This window comes from Micrasema longulum, unplaced genomic scaffold (assembly GCF_059751315.1).
Source record: "Micrasema longulum isolate JH-2025_06_02 unplaced genomic scaffold, ASM5975131v1 h1tg001146l, whole genome shotgun sequence".
Classification (NCBI taxonomy): domain Eukaryota; kingdom Metazoa; phylum Arthropoda; class Insecta; order Trichoptera; family Brachycentridae; genus Micrasema; species Micrasema longulum.
Genome location: NW_028278334.1, coordinates 209,144 through 228,357, shown reverse-complemented (window position 1 = coordinate 228,357; position 19,214 = coordinate 209,144). Strand labels below are relative to the sequence as shown.

Below are 19,214 nucleotides of genomic sequence, written 5' to 3'. Positions count from 1 at the left end.
AATATAAAACTACTGAGTTTCTTCAGTTTTAACAAATTAAGTATCTCTAATCCTTATATACACAGCATTTCGCTCAAAAAGTGGAGTTGCTTCCAGCTTCTCCAAGACTTTTTGTCAATTCTGGTTATTCAACGTGTGCCAGAGGCAGAGAGAACAGCGCGCTGCCATAAAGCGTCCCCTCGCAACTGTATTTTATGAAAAAAATTATGGATTTCGCAGAAAACTCGAAATATAATGAAACGATGTTATAAACACTACCATGACAATAACTACTGATATATTTTTATTTAAAGTCGTATTTAAAGCATTTTAATTGGGGTATCCCAGGTACCCCTACCAGGAACCGGCGATTGATTTTCGCCTTAAGCTCAGAAAGGTTATATCGTAACTAAAGCTACTACTACTACTACCATCGCGTCATTTCACCGCAGGGGTACGCAGAAAGAATAGACCGCCACACACGTCTATCCTGGCATACATTCCTAGCTTCTTCGACATTCATAGTGTATTTTTACGTTACCTCCTTTCATATCCCCTCTATCCCACCTACTGACAAGCCCCAATATAGAGGCTTAGAGGGTTATTCCTTAAAAAAAAAAATACATCTTGTCATACATGCCCTTTGGTTCTGTCTGCTTTTGACATGACCAGACTTAAGATTTTGGTTTATCTGATCATGCCACGTCTTCCTTGGTCGTCCTCGTCTCACGTTAGCATTCATTTTCGCCATATATACTTGTTTTACCATTCTTTCATATTCCATTCGTTCTACATGACCAAACGAACCATCTCATAGACCCTTTTCTTAATCTCATCAATTATACTTGACTCAGATTTACAATTTCGCCTGATTTCATCATTCGTAACCCAGTCATACGTTGACTTCCCACATATTCGTCTAAGAGATCGCATTTCAACCGCGTTCACTCGGCTTTTATCCTTCCTTTGCCAGTTCCATGTTTAACTTCCATACGTAAGTGTTAGGACTAAAACTCTGTTGTGCACTGCCAGTTTAGCTTCGATTGACATGTTTTTATTAGCAATTATTGTGCTTAGTGCTCCGTTCATTTTGTTTCCCGCATTCACTCTCCTTTCAACATTTTTTCTACTCTTCCATCTCTTGAAAACATACTTCCTAGATATAGAAATTCTTCTACTAGTTCAAGACAAGGTTAAGGTTCTGCCGTAAATGTGTTAAATTAATAAATGAAATGTATACAATTTCAACAAATGCTTTGAGTATGTTCAAATTTTTGTAGACAGGATTTCCTCCCTAGAGAGTTATTTATATCTATGTTGGTTGCAATAGAGAGGGAATATGGCTGACGTGTCAAAGTTTTAAATGTATTTTTAGGCGTTGCCTAGTAGGTGAATTAGTTCAGCCGGAAAAGGGTTTGAGCTCTTTTACTATTGGAAAAATAATTATGAAATTAGGTTAAATGCTGTAGAAATGCGATTCCTCAGGCGAATGTGTGGTGATGTATGATAGGTGCTCAAAAGTCGAGATTCGTGAACTGTGTAAGGCTGAGACATGCATTATCGACAGATTCAAGAAAGGGGTGCTGCGTTGGTTTGGACACGTAGAGAGAATGGACAGCGAATAAACGGCTAAAGGATCTACGATGCAGAAAACGAGGAAGACCGAGAAAGACATGGCACGAAGATGGACATGTCAACAGTAGAAATAATCGGCGTGCGTGCATGAGAAGATGAAATGTAGAGGAAGCGAGGTCTGTATGCAAAGATATAGTGATATGGCATTCTATCCTCTCTGCCTAACCTCTCTGGAAACGGAGTGATGGTTTGTTGTTGTTAATGTTGCATATAGTATTTTTTCCATTTATAATAAGACCATAGTTATTTAGTCCAATTTCACAATTTATTTATATCTCTTTAGTAACTTAAATCAGTATGGAAATTAAATTAAACAAAATTTTAGAAGTGCATTACATCATCTCAGCGATCGTAATATTTGTGTTAAATTATTGGATAAGTTTGAAGGGGTTTATCGCTTATGACAATACTCGTACATGTCTTGTGACAGAGGGCGAGGGGGTAGTTTTGTCTCTTCGTTCCATTAACAGATTGGCTATCGGGTATCGGATTGTGTAATATTCCTAAACGGTGTTACGCATTGAGTTAAAATTTATTCATTTTGATAAAATAGCGACAAACTTTACATTAAAAACTCATTCAGAATATAATAATAATAAAAAATCTAAATCAAATACAAAAAATAAAACAATGGTAAATATTGACATATTACAATATAGATGAACAACATTTTAGAGAAGGTAATGTAGAAGTCTAAGCATCCACGTGGCTTATGACCTATCATTGGCTGGTTTAAGTGGCCACTTTACACACTGTGTTATGTTAACCATTTTTATTATTTTTATTATTATTATTATTATTATTATGGATAACTTATATAGCGCCATTTTCGTAATACGAGTATAATACCTCAAGGGCGCTTTACATAGTGATTATATAAAAATATAAATTCAATGTTAACTTTTTAATTTAAGAAAAATAATGTACTTTGTCACCACATGCTAAGAATTTATTCAAAGATTTAGAGAACAAGTAGGTTTTAAGTTTCTTCCGAAACATCACTTCACTCTCACAGCCTCGCACCTCTGCTTGGAGAGCATTCCATGCCGTAGGGCCTGCGACCGCAAATGCGCGTTCGCCGAATTTAGTGCGCTGTTTGCGTAGAGGTATAATATCTTTTCCTTTCGACGTAGATGTAGCTGATCTAAGCGTAAGACGTCTGACAGCTTAGCATCTGGAATGCAGAGTTCCCTTACATATTCTGGAGCGGAGTTGTGCAGTGACTTATATATAACCCAACAGAGTTTGTATTCCACCCTCTGTGGAAAACATAGCCAGTGTAATTCCCGAAGTAGTGGAGTGATATGACTGAACTTAGAGATTCCAAAAATAAGTCTCCCTGCGGCATTCAATACAGACTGTAGGCGAGTCATTTTATTAATCGGTAGACCTGCGTATACACCATTACAATAATCAGCTCTAGATACTACAAACGCATTTATTAATTGACGGGCAGCATCAACTGGCAAATTTTTGCATATGCATTTAATCTGTCTCAGCTGGTAAAAGCATGAACTTATCGTTCTACATTAGTCAAATTATTGAGCGTCGAGAGAAAGGTCAGAATGAAGGAAGACTCCCAGTAGTTTAACGGTGGGTAAAGCGGTACTCCTAAAGCTAGGGTTTCCTAGGACAGCGGTGCCCGTATTGGTGATGCGGTGGACAGCCGTCGTAACGGTGACTAGAGAGTGGTTTTCTAGGAAAACGGTGTTATAAACACCATTTCTTAATGTTAACCTGGTATAAGGAAGTCTTATAAGTAAGGCCCCGTGTAACATTCACCATTTTCCCTTTTTGATGGTATTATCCAACCCTGTTGTAATTTGTAAATGACGATACTTTTGGTTATTGAAATAACTTCTTGGATCTGACTGTTTGGAATCTCTGGTAAGAAACTGAGGCTGACATGTGTGGACATGCTAAGCTTAACAGATTATTATTATTTATTAGCCTGTACGTATAATGTCCGCGCTAGGGATGCAGTGGCAATATATTGATTTGACAGGCCTCTCCCTTCGCACAGAGCTAAGCGACCTTATGAAGGGTAATACTAGATCATATAAAGTGTCCGTAAACGCCACACACGAAGAACTTTATTCTATTTATTTACTGTCGGTCTTACAGAAACAAAATTAAAGGGCAGCTTCTTCTTCCTCTCGTGGTGGAGATTGGCGATCATGTGGTGAATTTTTAATTTGTCCGTAGTCGGGATCCGAAAGCCCATCTTCCACTCGCAGCTGTTAAAGGCTACGGGGCCCCGATTACAATGAAAAGTTAACATTTATCTTTAAAGTAAAAGTATGCTTTCTGAATAAAAACCAAAGTATGCATACATTTTTCTCTTTTAAACATGTTCAATTATAGGTAACCGATGAAGATACTTTAAATTTTCATGCAAACGATCGAAACAAACCAACGAATGACCGCAAAAATTAGTCCGCGTTCCTCACATTTAAAATAGTTCTCATTTATATGTATTTTAAAAGGCTTCTGTGATAAAAAGTGCCCACTTCAAAGCGATTATAAACTCCAATAAATCCCAATTCAAGCAAAAAATGCTCGCTTGAACATGATTTTCATATGACTTTTGAAAATTACCAAGACGGTATGCTTAACGGTCGTCTGAATTTATTTACTGAGTGATCACAATGCCAGCTCCTTTAACGTCTCGATACGTACGATCAGAAATATTGTAAAACAGACGGATAAAATATATAAACTAAATTTATTTTTTACAGTGGCAACATTTAACGGCTAGATGCTCTTGATGGTGTTAATAGGGCAGCATCTAGCCAATCTAGCCACTGCATTAGCCGCTCGTATTCGAAACTAGCACTTATGTCGGAATTTAACTCGACCCAAAATTTATTTATTTCTCTTCCATATTTTTAATAGACTTTTAAGAAAAAAAAGTGCCAACCTCAGAACAATTAAAATTTGTAATAAATCGTAATTAAAAGAAAAATTAGTCGGTGTAACAAATTTTTTGTCACTTTTAATGCGTAGATAAACGTATCGAGGGGTTCTAGACCCGTCGGTACAAACTGATGTACGTACATGTTTTTTTATGTATAGATTTAGCCCACAAATAATAAAAATAATATTGAGAAAAATCAGAAATATTTACATAAAAAAGACGCCACATATTTTTCATTAATTACACGTGAACACTAATAAAATACACATTTTGATAAAACCAACAATGCACAATATTGAAATAAATCATTGGAAAAAAGAGTAAATTAATTATTTCAAAACTCATCTTGAATAGGTAAACTTCTTAACAATCTGATATGTCATTATATTCAACGGGAACTGCTTTGAAGGAGACAAAACTGAAATAAATCAACAATGTTTTGAGTATGTTTAAATGTTTGTAGATAGGATGTAGTTAAAAATATTTTCCCTCTCTGATGAAACAAATTGAGGCATAGAAGAAAACTCCCTCCTTAAGTTGTGCGACTTGGAGATGCAGATGAAGCGGTTTTTGAAAAGTCTGTTGGTGATCTTCAGGAAATTGTTGACAGACTGCAGGAAAACTCTGCTCGTCTGGGTCTTAATATTATTACCAAAAAGACTCAGATTATGTGCAACAAATACTGTCCTGACCCTGATCAGCCTCTCTACGATAATGGACAGAGGATCGAGAAAGTTGACAGCTTTAAATACTTGGGAGTTCACATAACTGAGGATGGAAGCTTGCACAAAGAGCTCGCAACCCGTCAGGAATTGCTGGAGCAACTTTTAACATGATGCGTGTTGTCTGGAACTCTAGTCTATACTCGGTCAACTCTTGTATAATGCCAGTACTCCTATATGGGTGCGAATCTTGGCAGCTTACCAAAGCTCAGAACACCAAACTTCTTTTTTTTTTTTCTCCCTTCCTCATCCTGCGGAGCGATACCAGATAGACTATGGATTCAATGACCAAACGCTGCCTGACATGAAGGAGAACGAATTGAGGATCTTCACTGATGGCAGTCTCTTAAATGGCAAAGTAGGTGCAGCATTTGTACCCTACGATGGCGTAAGAGAACTGCCTGCCAGGAAGTTTAAACTCTATCACTTTTGCTCAGTATTTCAGGCTGAAATATACGCTATTAGAGAATCTATAGCTTACGCTTTAAAAAAACCGCCTAATAGATGGAAACATATAACGATTTTGACAGACTGTAAATCATGTATTCACGCGATTGCGGATCGTAATTCGGTAAACCCAATGGTCATGAGTATAAGAACTGATATCCAGATATTAAAAAATCGATCGCAAAATGTGTACATTGGCTGGATTCGAGGACACTGCGGAATAATTGGCAATGAAAGAGCTGACGAAAAGGCTCGGGAAGCAACATTAAAAAAAACAGTTCCTGATTTTGCTGACTTCCCAATAAGTTTTGCTAAGAGAAAAATAAGAAGCAGAACTTTACAGCTCTGGAATGATCGCTATTTAGCAGAACCCACAGGAAAGGTAACAAAAATGTTTTTTCCATCTATTTACCATGCTTTTGAATTTAGGAAACTGCAGCGTGCAGGATACGAACTCACACAAATCCTGACAGGACATGGCGGATTTATGAGTTATTTACACAGATTCAAAATATCTGAGATCAACACTTGCCCATGCGATGATGTTACTCTCCAAGATGTCTCCCATCTATTGATGCATTGCCCCCTTTTTAGTCTGCAGAGAATGCAACTGGAGGCGCGATGCAGAAGTCTAAATGAGGATTTACACGACGTGCATGTAGTGATTAGTCACAGGGACTTGTCAAGAGAGGTATCATTATACATGACAGATATAGTGAAGGCAATAAAAGGTATCAATGATAGCAGGACACCAAATGCCGAACACTGTTCAGGTGGATCGGAGGATCTGTTGACGAATGGCAACGGTCCGCCTTCTTCTGACGAGTTTTCTGTCCTTACCTCTTGAAACAGGTCACAGCCGAGACATCTTACTGATCCTTTTATAAAGTGACGAAATAAAGTTTTTTTTTTCATTAAAGTAAATATTTTTTAGTAAACAAGTTAATGGCTGTCGCTTTGAAGTGTATATTAACCTTGTACATTGCAAGCAAGGTATTGAATAATGCAACTTCATATATAAAAAAAAACAAAAAACTTCTGAGTTTTAAGAGTAAGTGCTTGAGGAGAATATTAGGTATAAGTTGGTTCGATTTTATAACTAACATTGAAGTCCAAGAACGGACGCAGCAGCCTCCTATAACGACCTGGCTTGGACACGTGCTGCGCATGCCTCGGGAGAACCTAAACTCAAGTTGCCCGTTCTTTAAACCTGCTTTATTCGGCGGAACTTGGAGGCGCTGGATTGACGTGGGAGGAGGCGAGAGTTCTGGGGTTTTATGCTGGACTCATTCGTCTATGAATGCAGTCGATTGAAGACTTTATTTCGAGTGCCCCAAAGCACTCGATATTGAAAATCAAATGCGACATCGTAACTTCAACTATCAAAATTCCTTCTTGTAAAACGCTCGGCATTCATGTTTGAATGACGAGTAGGTATTTTTGTTGTATTTCAACTTAAAATTTACAACACTGATCAATGTTATATTTAAAAAAAATAATTTTTTTTATTGAATTTTTTTTTTCATATAAGCATTCTTTTAAACAATTTTTGATTTTGACAACAATGATGATGGCGTATTAACAAATGTGCAACAACTGTACTTATTTGTAATCCATTATCAAATTAAGTTTCACTAGAAACATTATTTCATAATTATTTTATCGCTTGTTAATGTCAAAATATGCACGTATTTGAGATATATATTTTACAATATGTTTTTAAAATCCATTAAATAACTATGAAATATTTCTAATAGCATTAAGATTTGTGTTATGTCAAAGGCAAATAATAATTATCAATGTTGCAGTGTCTCAGTAAAAAAAAATCCTTTATTTTTTCATAAAATTCCATATACAAAATGTTCGACGGAAGAAGTCTGACAGAAACAATAATGGTTTACAGGCAGGAGACCAGGAGATTTGTAAGTGTTGCCACTTTCTCATTCGTCTTTGTAATTAAATTGTCGGAGGGTTTTCAAGAATTGACTTTTGTCGAGTGGATGACAAAATGTCCCTTCTTTCCAGCATCAGGCTCCCGGCTGGCGATAGGGTCTCCTGGAGGCAACTGGTGATGTCCACATGCTCCACTTAGGAGTAGACGCGGAAAAAAGAAGAATAATTAGTTGCAACAAATTTGGATCAGAAATGAATAAAAAAATGCATTTTTTAAATAATCAAATGCTGACATTTTTTCTGATATTTTTTTGACTATTTTCAAATGGACTGTTTTGATTTCAAATTACTCTCGGGGTAACATTGTAAAATGAATTGTTCGGTCTTCTCTCCCCTAACACGACCCTAACTACGCAAAATATCTTTATGTAGATGCATAATATTATTTTTAAGGAAGGGCAAAACGAGAGGGTTGTAACTCAAAGATCCAAACACCAGATTCAATCCGAGTTTGAATAATAAAAAAAACTTTTTATAACTGTGTTTCCTTATCATCATGATGCCACATCGCTACACCAGTAGCTCAATCACAGATAACTATCGACGTGCTAATAAGCGACGTGATAACAATTTCTCACCATGGTTGTTTATCGTATTCGATCACAATGGAACATCCGTGAACACCTAATATTAAATGTCAAAATATTTACGTTTCGCGACATATAATCCTGCTGCGCAATCACATATTTGAATTTCGCCGGTGTAAATATAAAAAATATTCCAAACCTGCTGTTTTTATTTATTTATTTATTATTTATCATGCTTTTTATTGCATTTAGCCGGCAGTTAATAAGCCAAATGTAAAAAAAAACAGTCGCCATTGTAATTGTAATTTAATTTTTTACTTTTTTGTATTCGATACTCCGTACTGTTTTGCAAATGCAATATATTGTATTATTTTTTTACAGTAACCGCCGGTTTTTCGCCAATGAACTGTATTTATTTACAAAGAAAACAAAAAAAACAAACTGACACGAGCGTTGACTTAGAGATTACACACGCGTTGACTTATGAATGCGATAACTTAAGCATGTTCATTATTGTTCATTGTGATCCCTTAAATGCTTAGCATGTTTTTAAGTACGTCGATAGTTATTTGTGATTGAGCTACTGGACTGTCATCGAATGTACACATGATCTAAGCATATTCATTATTAACGCATTGCAACAGAGATGAAGAACATTTAAGAGAAGGAAATATTGAAGTCTAGGCATCTACAGGACTTATGACCTGTCAATGGCTGGTTTAAGTGGCCACTTTACACGCTGTGTAATATTCACCAATTAAAACTCAAAATATTGTTGATAAATCCACCTGGTCCATGAAGAAGTATAGAAATTGAAAAAATAACATTTTCAGGCGTTGCCTAGTCTAGTATGCAGGTGAAATAATTCAATTCGATTAATCTCACCCGCATAAATAAAGGTTTTAGCTCTTTACCTTCACAAACATCAACAGATGAAAGAATTGAAGATATGTAGGTGTTCAAATATGGGCAGAATGGTGAATGTTACACAGTGTGTAAAGTGGTCACTTCAACCAGCCATTGACAGGTCATAAGCCCTGTAGATGCCTAGACTTCTACATTACCTTGTCTTAAATCTTCTTCATCTCTGTTGTAATATGTTGAAATACGTTTATTTTTATTTTTATATATATTTAGCTTTTTAATCTTTATTTTCTATTGGATATGTTTTGTGACTTGAATGATAAAAATAAACCTATTATTTTATTAGTTGGTTGGAAGAAGTTGCCATTTGGCAATAAGCCCGCCAATGTACAAATAACATTATGTACAAATAGTTGAATAAATGGAAAATTTGTGTATAATACATATGAATTTAAAAAAAATTGGCTTTGTGTAATAGCTTAACACATACTCGTATATATTTTTAAAAAAACACTGAACTTCCAAATTGAATATAAAAAATGATTCCTTACACACGGCACGAAGCCAACTCACCAATCAGCAGAACTCTCCGACGAGAAATTTAACGCAATGGTTTAAATACGATACATATTTTATTTTTGATTGGCTCAGTTTGATAGTCTATTAACAAATATGTATTTTATAAAACCACTGAATTTCCTTATTCGTTAATACAAGATTGTATCGTAAAAAAAACATGTTAGAATTGTGTAATTATATTAATTATTTTTTTTTTTTAAATATTTTTCTACCGTCGATTTAATAAAATTGTTTTTTTTTAATGTGATTCGCGGCCTCTGACTTTTTAGGGGTAGAATCCATTGCGGGGTTAGTCAATCAACCAAAACTGTACGTTCTTGCTCAGTACTCAAGTTTTGAGGGAAATAAATTATATTTATTGGTGACAGTTATATCTGATATTCGCATTTACCCCAACAACACAGGGTGGTTCAAAAATGCATTAACTTGCATACGAACAATGTGCTTTTTATTTATTTATATATACGCCCAATGGGTATTTTTAAGGACATATTTATACACAGAAAACTTTTATAAAGGAAAGTAGAAAGACACAATGGTATATAGTAGACTCGGTGGGAGTGGAAGCGGCAGAGAGGTGTTTATAATTGAGTTTGATTCAGTGATCGTTTAAAAGAAGACAACTTGTTGTCAAAGAAATCCAGACTGGTATGTTTGTTGGCAGACCTGAGAATTCTGGGCAAAGGGGAATGGAAACCATAGTTAGTTCTATGGTTATCGGTATGAAAGAGTATGTTCTGTCTGAGGTTTCTAGTTGGGATATTTTATTGAGCGCAGTAGTTTAGGCGCATGGGAGAGTGAGTTGATAATTTTAAATAGGACTAGAAGGTCGGATTTATTACGACGGTCTTGAAGAGAAGATATATTTAAGCTAGTTTCTAACTCATTATACGTTTATTGGTCTCTGGAGAAGGCTAACCTTACTTTCTTAAAAAATGATGTTAATATGGAGACCAGATAACAGAGGAATACTCTAGGTGCGGGCGAACTAGGGATCAGAAGAGAGCTTTAAGGGTATTGATATGTTTGAAGTCAGTTGTGCTTCTGTTAATAAATCCAAGTAATCTAAATGTTAGGTATTATGACTGATAATTAATTTTATAAACATTATTTGTCTAAATTTAGGGGAACCAAAACCAGTTCCATGCGTTCTATGAACGGACCGCGCATGATATGTAGCCTAGTGTGTCATCACAGCCAAACAAGAATTAACGAGGTCACAGCCACTAATCCAGACAAATCTTTATCCCATGGTTAAAGAAGCTAGAAAGAACTTACTTATTGAAGAAAACATAAGCCACGTAGAAATAAGCAACGAAAAAAAGAAGAACACTTATTTTAAAAAAAAGTTCGGCGAAAGATTTCGTTTAATAAATTATCATTCCCAGAAGAAATAAATTTGCACAGATCGAAGATATTTATCCCATTTAAAATTCGCATTATCTATCGATCTTCCACGAAACAGGGCGATTTGTCCTGTGCGTAATTCCATACAAAAACAATTTCCAACTGTTCCCTCTTCATAGACAAGAGTGTCTCCTCTATCTCCGATCGGCCATCTTGATTTATCGTCCATGGGTGACGTCACATCCCTAACGGAGACGTAATCGCCCGGTTTTATGTCCTTACGTCTGACGGCCGAGGCAAGATGGCGCGGTTCGCGGCGGATTTTTATTTTTGCGTCATTATTTTTAACGCTGGCAATAAATTTTAATTCAAGCGAAGTTTTCCAGCCTTGTTTTGTAGCTAACGCGTAAACAATCCGCCATTTTAGATATTTTTCGGGTACAGAAAAATAAACTTGTTTATTTGTACCATTACGTGTTTTTGAATGCGAATCTACCTTCAATTTTTTAAATATTTAATAGTCAGATATGTGAAACATCACTTTGCATCATTCCAACAGAAGTAATTTATTTAATTAAATTATTTTTTTCCCTTTATGGACAACTAGCTGACCCGACAGACGTTGTCCTGCCCGAACGTTGGCTTGCCTTGGAAAAATACTTTTTATTGATAAGTAGGTACGTGTTTGTGATTAAATTCCAGAACTAAAAATTCTTAATATACAAATATTGAATTTAAGTTAATTTCAAAACATTTTTTTTTTTTATATACATATATGGCATTTTTTTGCAAACTTCAAACTCCGGTCATCTTACCAACAGAGGGGTGTACTTACGTAGGAACACGATTTGTAAAAATGTATTGCATTTAATATTATTTTAGTATTACCAAAAATCCAGTAAAAAGAGATAATTGGGTAAAAATTATAAGGAATTCCAGGAAAGAATCTGATCCGAGATCCACAAAAAACAAACGCAGTTTGTAAACATTCAAAAACAAACTTTTTTTATACACACAAAAACAACATTTTTCTATTTTTTTGTAAATGAATTCTCCTCGAAAGCAACCCTGGTAGATCGATGAATAAAACATTTATGCTTATTACTTTATTTTTTTAAGATTTTAATATCTACGAACACGCACAGTGCAAAGATCTATATTTCTCTGAAAACCGCACGTAAATCGGTTAAGCCGTTTAGAAGGAGTTCAGTGACATCACACGTACAGAGAAATTATATATATAAAGATAATGAAAATAATGTGACCTCACTGGGGTTACCCGTGCCGAGGATACTTAACAATATAATTTTCAAAAATTTTTTGGATGTGAGAATATACAAAATACAGAAAGAAATTACTAAATGTCATGAATGTTTTGAATAAAAGGAAATGGTTATATTTAATTTCTGTTAATATGATATTATAAAACGCACACAAAAAACCAAAAACATATAATAACATAAACTATACGTTTGTAGAGTGGGTGAACAATATTGGTGTCACGTACTTACTTAGTACATATTGTATTTAGATAGCTGGTGGTAGAAATTACGTACTCCACAGGATGGAATATACCTAGAGCTATTATGCATTTGGCACTCAACCGTCTGGTAAAGCCCCCCGGGACCAATATTACCATCCTACGCAATACAGAAATTGTGGTTACGCGTGAATGTTTACTGCCATTTATATGTTTTGGTTGCCGGCTTTTCCTTGAGAAGTAGGAACCTGAGCAGCCTGGCAGTACCTACCGCATTGCAACAATTCACAAATTCCATATTCAAATAAAACTGACATCCGTATTTTTTCTTCAAACAAATGAAGTCTTCTGTGATCCGCATGAAAAACTAACAACAAATAATATTCGTACAGCTGTCTTGCTATATAGGTGTCAGCATTATTATCATCACCGCAACCAATATCTAAAAATCCTGATACCCAAAGCAGAATAAGAAAGAACTTAACTTCCGCATCATTTCCGCATGTATTATCTGGTGGAGCGACGGGGAACATTTCAAAACAGGTGAGTCGATTTCCATTGTATATTAAGTGGCAGTAAACGTCCTTAATAACGTGTGTGTAGGCTGACCTTGTTGGACCATCTTGGATCAGTTCATGCGCTCTCTAAGCTATCGAGGAATTAACCAATGCGCCTCTCTCTCGCGTCACCAAATTGTGTATTTCTATTTAAAAGGGTCGTTAATAGTATGCACCTAAAAACCATATGCTTCAGTGCGTCAGAAATATGATTTTGCGTAAATCTCAGGACTAAAACTTAGATATTACAACAGAGATGAAAAACATTTTAGAGAAGGTAATATAGAAGTCTAGGCATCTATAGGGCTTATGACCTGTCATTGGCTGGTTTAAGTGGCCACTTAAAACACCCCGGGGAGTTGAATTCAGTCCTTGTCTACAAAATATTTTTGATAAATCCACCTGGTCCATGAAGAAGTGTAGAAATTTAAAAAAAATAACGCGTTGCCTAGTATGTAGGTGAAATAATCCAATTGAATGAATCTCACCAGCATAAATAAAGGTTTCAGCTCTTTTACTTCACAAACATCAACAGATGAAAGAATTGAAGGAATATATATGTTAGGATTTGGGCAGAATGGTTAATGTTACACATTGTGTAAAGTGGCCTCTTGAACCAGCAAATGGTAGTTCATAAGCCCTGTAGGTGCCTAGACTTCTATATTACCTTCCCTAAAATGTTCTTCATCTCTGTTGTAATATGTTAATGTTGACAGCTCCCTAGGGAGTTGAATCCAGTCCTTGTTTACAAAAACATAGTGGGAGGGATTTGAGTAGGAAACTCCTTGATGATTTTCCAAATGCTTGAGTTTACTGTTTACCATATTGATGTGCCATATATATATTTTATTTAAATTATTTTTATGTTTCTGATCCTATATTTGTGGTGATATACTCATGTGTCTGTGTCATATAATTGCTCGTCCCATCTCAACACAGGACTTTTAGACCCATGAAGTTGGGACTTATGTCTCAAATAATGTACTGTAAACTTATGTATTTTTTAAAATTTATTTAATTTTTATTTATTAAGGAAAAACAACAGTTGTTATATAAGAATACAACAAACAAAAAAATAGTACATACATCCAGTTAAAGTTTTTCACAAATATAATGAGAGAACATGTTACACAGTAAAGAGAAAAATAATATATTATAGAAGACATGAGAAAAAAAAGGGCTCTGGATGAGGAAATAGAGTGGAGGAGTGGAAGAGAGGGATCTTCATAATATAGTTGACCAATTCAAAATTTTGATATTATAATAAAATAAACATAATTGAAGGAACTGACAAATGTATTATTTTACAGTGTTTCAAAATTTTTTTTTGAAGTCACAAAATTTTGTATTAAAAATATCTAAATGGGGACAAAGTAAATTAAATTTGGAGCAGCTACGATAAATAAACGAGTTTTGAACATAATTTTTTTTGGGTAATGAATTATTAAAAAAATGAACTTGTCGTGTTGACTTTACGGGACAATTGATTGAAATACGCTCCAAGAGATATGGACTATCGATAAAATTGTTTAAAATTTTGAAGAGGAAAGACAGATCAGAAATGCTTCTACGTTTAGTAAGGGAAGTTAAACTATGAAAGGAAGAAGAGTCTTCGTACGAGTCAAAATATGTAAGAGATTTACGATCCAGAAGTTTAAGAAATCTATTCTGTATTATATCTAGTTGTGATATATAAATTGTATTTCGAGGATTCCAAACAACAGATGCAAACTCAAGATGGCTGCGAGCGTATGCATTATATAAGATTTAAATAAATAAATAAATTGTCGTTGTTGAGTGTTTTTGAGAATATCCAGGGATGGATTTGGAAGCAGACCCCCCGGCTTATTAATCTATATTCTATTGTGGATTGGTACAAAGCAAAGAATATTTTAAACAATAAAATATATTTTCGCGGATCATCATTAAACTTTGTTACCATTAGAAATGTATCCACTCATTCCGATGCGCAAGTCATCGCTCGAGAAAACGGGACAAAATATTTATTTTAATAATTCATCTTATAGAAAACGAACCCTCCATGTTTGTACAGCTAATGGGTAAAGGGATGCTCTTACTCAAGGGTTGTGGGAAGTGGAAATGCTTGGTGCATGGAGAAAAGAGCGTATATTTCATATATGTCAACTGAAGCATAAGACTTTGCATCGTTGCTGTTAGAATAAGTGAATAAATCTGCCATTTTCGCTAAACAAACTCTGAAGCTATGGTTTATTTGACTTGTATTACAGTGTTACGTATCTGAATGGGAAAAGACGAAATAAATTCTTGCTCAATATTTTAAAATGCTCAGTTATGTCTTTCACCAAGGCCCACAAAACGCCTTTTTTCGCTATAGAATGAATGACCAGAATCTTAAGCGGACTTCGAAAGTTAAAGATCAGTAGCTCAATCACAAATAACTATCGACGTGCTAATAAGCGACGTGATAACAATTTATCACCATGGTTGTTTATCGAATTCGATCACAATGGAGCATCCGTGAACACCTAATATTAAATGCCAAAATATGTACGTTTCGCGACGTATAATCCTGCCGCGCCATCACATATTTGAATTTCACCGGTGTAAATATGGAAAATATTCCAAAACTGCTATTTTTATTCATTTATTTATTATTTATCACGCTATTTATTGCATTTAGCCGGCGGTTGGCGTAATAAATGCCAAGAAAAGCAGTCGCCAGGGTACTTGTAATTTAATTTTAACTTTTTTGTATTAGATACTCACGTTTTTGCAAATGCAATATATTGTATTATTTTTTATAGTAAACGCCCATTTTTTGCCAATAAACTGTATTAATTTACGAGGAAAACAAAAAAACAAACCGACACGAGCGTTGACTTATGACTGCGATAACTTAAGCATGTTCAGTATTGTTCATTGTGATCGCACAAAATCTTAGCATGTTTTTAAGAACGTCGATAGTTTTTTTGTGATTGAGCTACTAGGCATTACTTCTGTGAGTTCCCTGACATTTCATGATCAGATCAAAACAGTTTTTAGTAGTTCGTCGAAGATGTTAGGATTCGTCTTGCGTATTGCCAGGGTTTTTAGAAGCACATTAGTACTAAGAATTCTTTATAATCCGTCGCGTCGGTGCGAAGTAGACTCGAGAGTGGCTCGATGAATCGGGAACTGTGTGAGTTGAAGTACTCTCTTATGATGGAGAGGGTGCAGAAGATTTTTTTTTCCGTTTCTCTACACGAGGGAGTGCGGATATTATCCATGGCTTTATCCCACTGAGTTCCTCCAGGGTATGCTCGGTTACAGCAGTTTGAAGACTAGAAGGAATGTGTATTTATATACGCACTTCTTTCGATTGCTGCGTGGTATTATTGACGGAAGGTTGGGAGGATCATTACCGCACATCTTCTACAGGTAAAATCACTAAAACGTTTTTCCCAACGCTGGCTGATGCAGCAAACTTCCGTCGTGATCACCAAAGTACTTTCGAAACGACCCAATTTTTTACCGGACACGGAGCTATGAGAAGTTACCCGTATAGGTTTAAATTAAGAAATGATGACTATTGTCCGTGCGATGATATTTCTTTACGGAGTATCGAACATCGGTTATTTCAGTGCCCATTTTTCAGTTTACATGCCATAATCTTGAAGCAGAATGCAGGAAAGATGGAATATCCTCAACAGATATCCACACTGTAGTTAAAAACAGTTATCACGCGCCATTGTTCTTGGACTTTGCAACAATGGTGATTGGACTCATAAAGGTAATAAATAAAAATCAGTGATCAAACATTTCCTATTTCCAAGACAAACAAAAACGATTTTTGCGAGTACCTTAGATTTGGATGACACGTAAGGCTACTAAATATAGGGGTCTAAATATATAAACATATAAAAAAATAATATTGACAACCCTGGAATTATGCGGAGCATTAGCTTTTATGTTCCGGATAATATGGAAATATCAAATACTACGAATACCGATAAAATATATGAAATGTATTTACAATAATTAATTGTATTTTCATACATAAATCTAAAAAAAAAATCAGTAAAAATACGTTGTTGTGACGCCAAGATTTGTAATATTTTTCTACACAAATTTCAACAGCCACGAACAAATATACATGACTCGTGACGAATTAGGGGTGTGGCCAATGGAATGACCGTTTTTGCGGGAATTCAAAATTACAAATTTAAAAGTATTTTTTATGCTACTAATAATTAGCAAAAAAATATTTTTTTACTGGTCAGTCTTTCATAGACCTTTATTACTTTGAAAATGTAAAAAAATGCGATATTTCCCCATTAGACAGCGTCAGCATAGACTGTTTCACATTCCAATATGCAGGACCAACCTGCCAATGGCTATGCCTGTTGGAAGAGCTATCTCCGTGTTGAACAATAATACTTTGGACATTGACATTTTTCACGTCTCTGAGGGAGTTTTTCGTTACAAGATTCTCTTACTTTTTTAACATATTTTTTAGATATTATTTTTTTTTTATTTTCTTTTATTTAGGAATCATACAGTACAGTTTCATAGTTTTATATTTTACACAGTCAGACTTAACTCTAATGGACCAGTGAAGTTTTCATATTATAAAGTAATTATATGTAAGGTTACGTAAACCCCGATGCTCGAAAAAAAAACTCAAGTGGCGAAGCGGATCTTTTTAGACCCAGTTTAAAAAGTCACTTTTTGGGCCTGTTTCGTGGTGTTTTTTTTATTAATGAAAGTACAAAAAAGAGAGAAGGAAAAAAAATAGAAGGAAAAAAAAAATGTATACTTATATGTTATTTTTATAAATACCTAATCTAAGCTTTTTTTCCATGATTTCTTTGTGTTTGAATTAAGATATTCCATTTTGTAATATTTTTTTTTTTTTTAGAAAAAATAAATATTTGTGTTCTTATGATTTACCCAAATATTTAATTTTGAGGGCTATTTTCAACGAGTTGTAAATAACTCACTATTAGAAAATGGGAAACAAGACTGTAAACATTCATTTCCTTCCCAAATCCTTCCTATTTCAAAACTCTTGTTGCTTCTACCGTTCTGTGAGAAAGTCACATGCGAAAATTCACCTCTCTGATAAATCTTTATCATATACTGCGTCAGCATATTTATTTTTTTATTTTTATTTTATTATTTTTTCACGCCCATAAGGCTTTTACATACATAAAAGTTTTACAAAATATAAGTATATAAACAACATTAAATTTAAAAAATACAATATAAAGCAACAAAAGATAGAGCAGTGTTAAGAAGTAGTGTTGGTATAATAAAAGAAGATGAGTATATAAACAACATAGATTAAAAAAAAAACACAATATAAAGAAATAAAATATAGGAACAGTGTTAAGAAGTATAGTTGGTATAAAAATAAAAAGATGAGTGTATTAACAACATAAATTTAAAAAAAATACAATATAAAGTAATAAAATATAGTATAAAATAAGTTAAGTTGGTTTTAAAAAAATTAAAGCAATATATATATATATTTCAATTTTTTTAATAAGCTAAAGAAATACAATTAAAGGTTTAAAGCAGCTAGGTACATAATGTTATAAAATACAATATGAACAGAATATTAAGTTCTATTTGATAAGAAACATATTCATTGATATTTAAAATTTACAAGACTCACGCTAAAGACATCGATGTTGTTAGCATATTGGTTCGCGAGTACATGCATCCGCATTACTGGCGAATTCGCGCTGTAATTGGTCGATGATGGACCGCAGTAGAACAAAGTATTACATTCGAACAAAGTGAAGTTTAGTGTGTTATAAATAGACCAAATTGTACAGTTCATCATCATCTACAACATGTACACGATACCGGTATACGTGCTGCAGCAATAGAGAAGTGCTTCATATAAGAAACAGTCGGAAGAAGATTAAAAGTGAGTAACAATTCCATACAGTCCGCTAAAACTCAAATTGTCGAACGGTAGCTCAATATAACTCACCTATTGTTAGATTACAGAATACCGGGAATGAATATGCATCACATTTTGATATATTTAGTTTATCTCTGCCTAACTTAAAAAATAAAGTGACCAACATATTTTTATCAAAAAGAGCAAATCATCTTCAGAAGATTGGGTTGGAATAGTTATAATTTGATTGATTAATGTATTTTGTTATTGTATAATTTCTTTAAAATATGTATGTATTTCATGTAATTAATAATGTGTACAGTACGAGTATATTA

At 34.4% G+C, this 19,214-nt stretch overlaps 1 protein-coding gene across 2 annotated transcripts in view; it reads left to right on the top strand.

Annotated features, from left to right (window-relative positions):
• LOC148276783 (uncharacterized) overlaps window positions 1-19,214 on the top strand; it is a 166,793-nt gene that overhangs the window by 45,801 nt on the left and 101,778 nt on the right. The window contains exon 1 of one of the 2 annotated variants that reach the window (XM_088233754.1): window positions 18,759-18,903. The exons of the other annotated variant lie outside the window; for it this stretch is intronic. The gene's annotated coding sequence lies outside the window, so the exon portion shown is untranslated. Of the gene's footprint in view, window positions 1-18,758; window positions 18,904-19,214 lie in introns of those variants that run through there. 2 annotated transcript variants of the gene reach the window in all.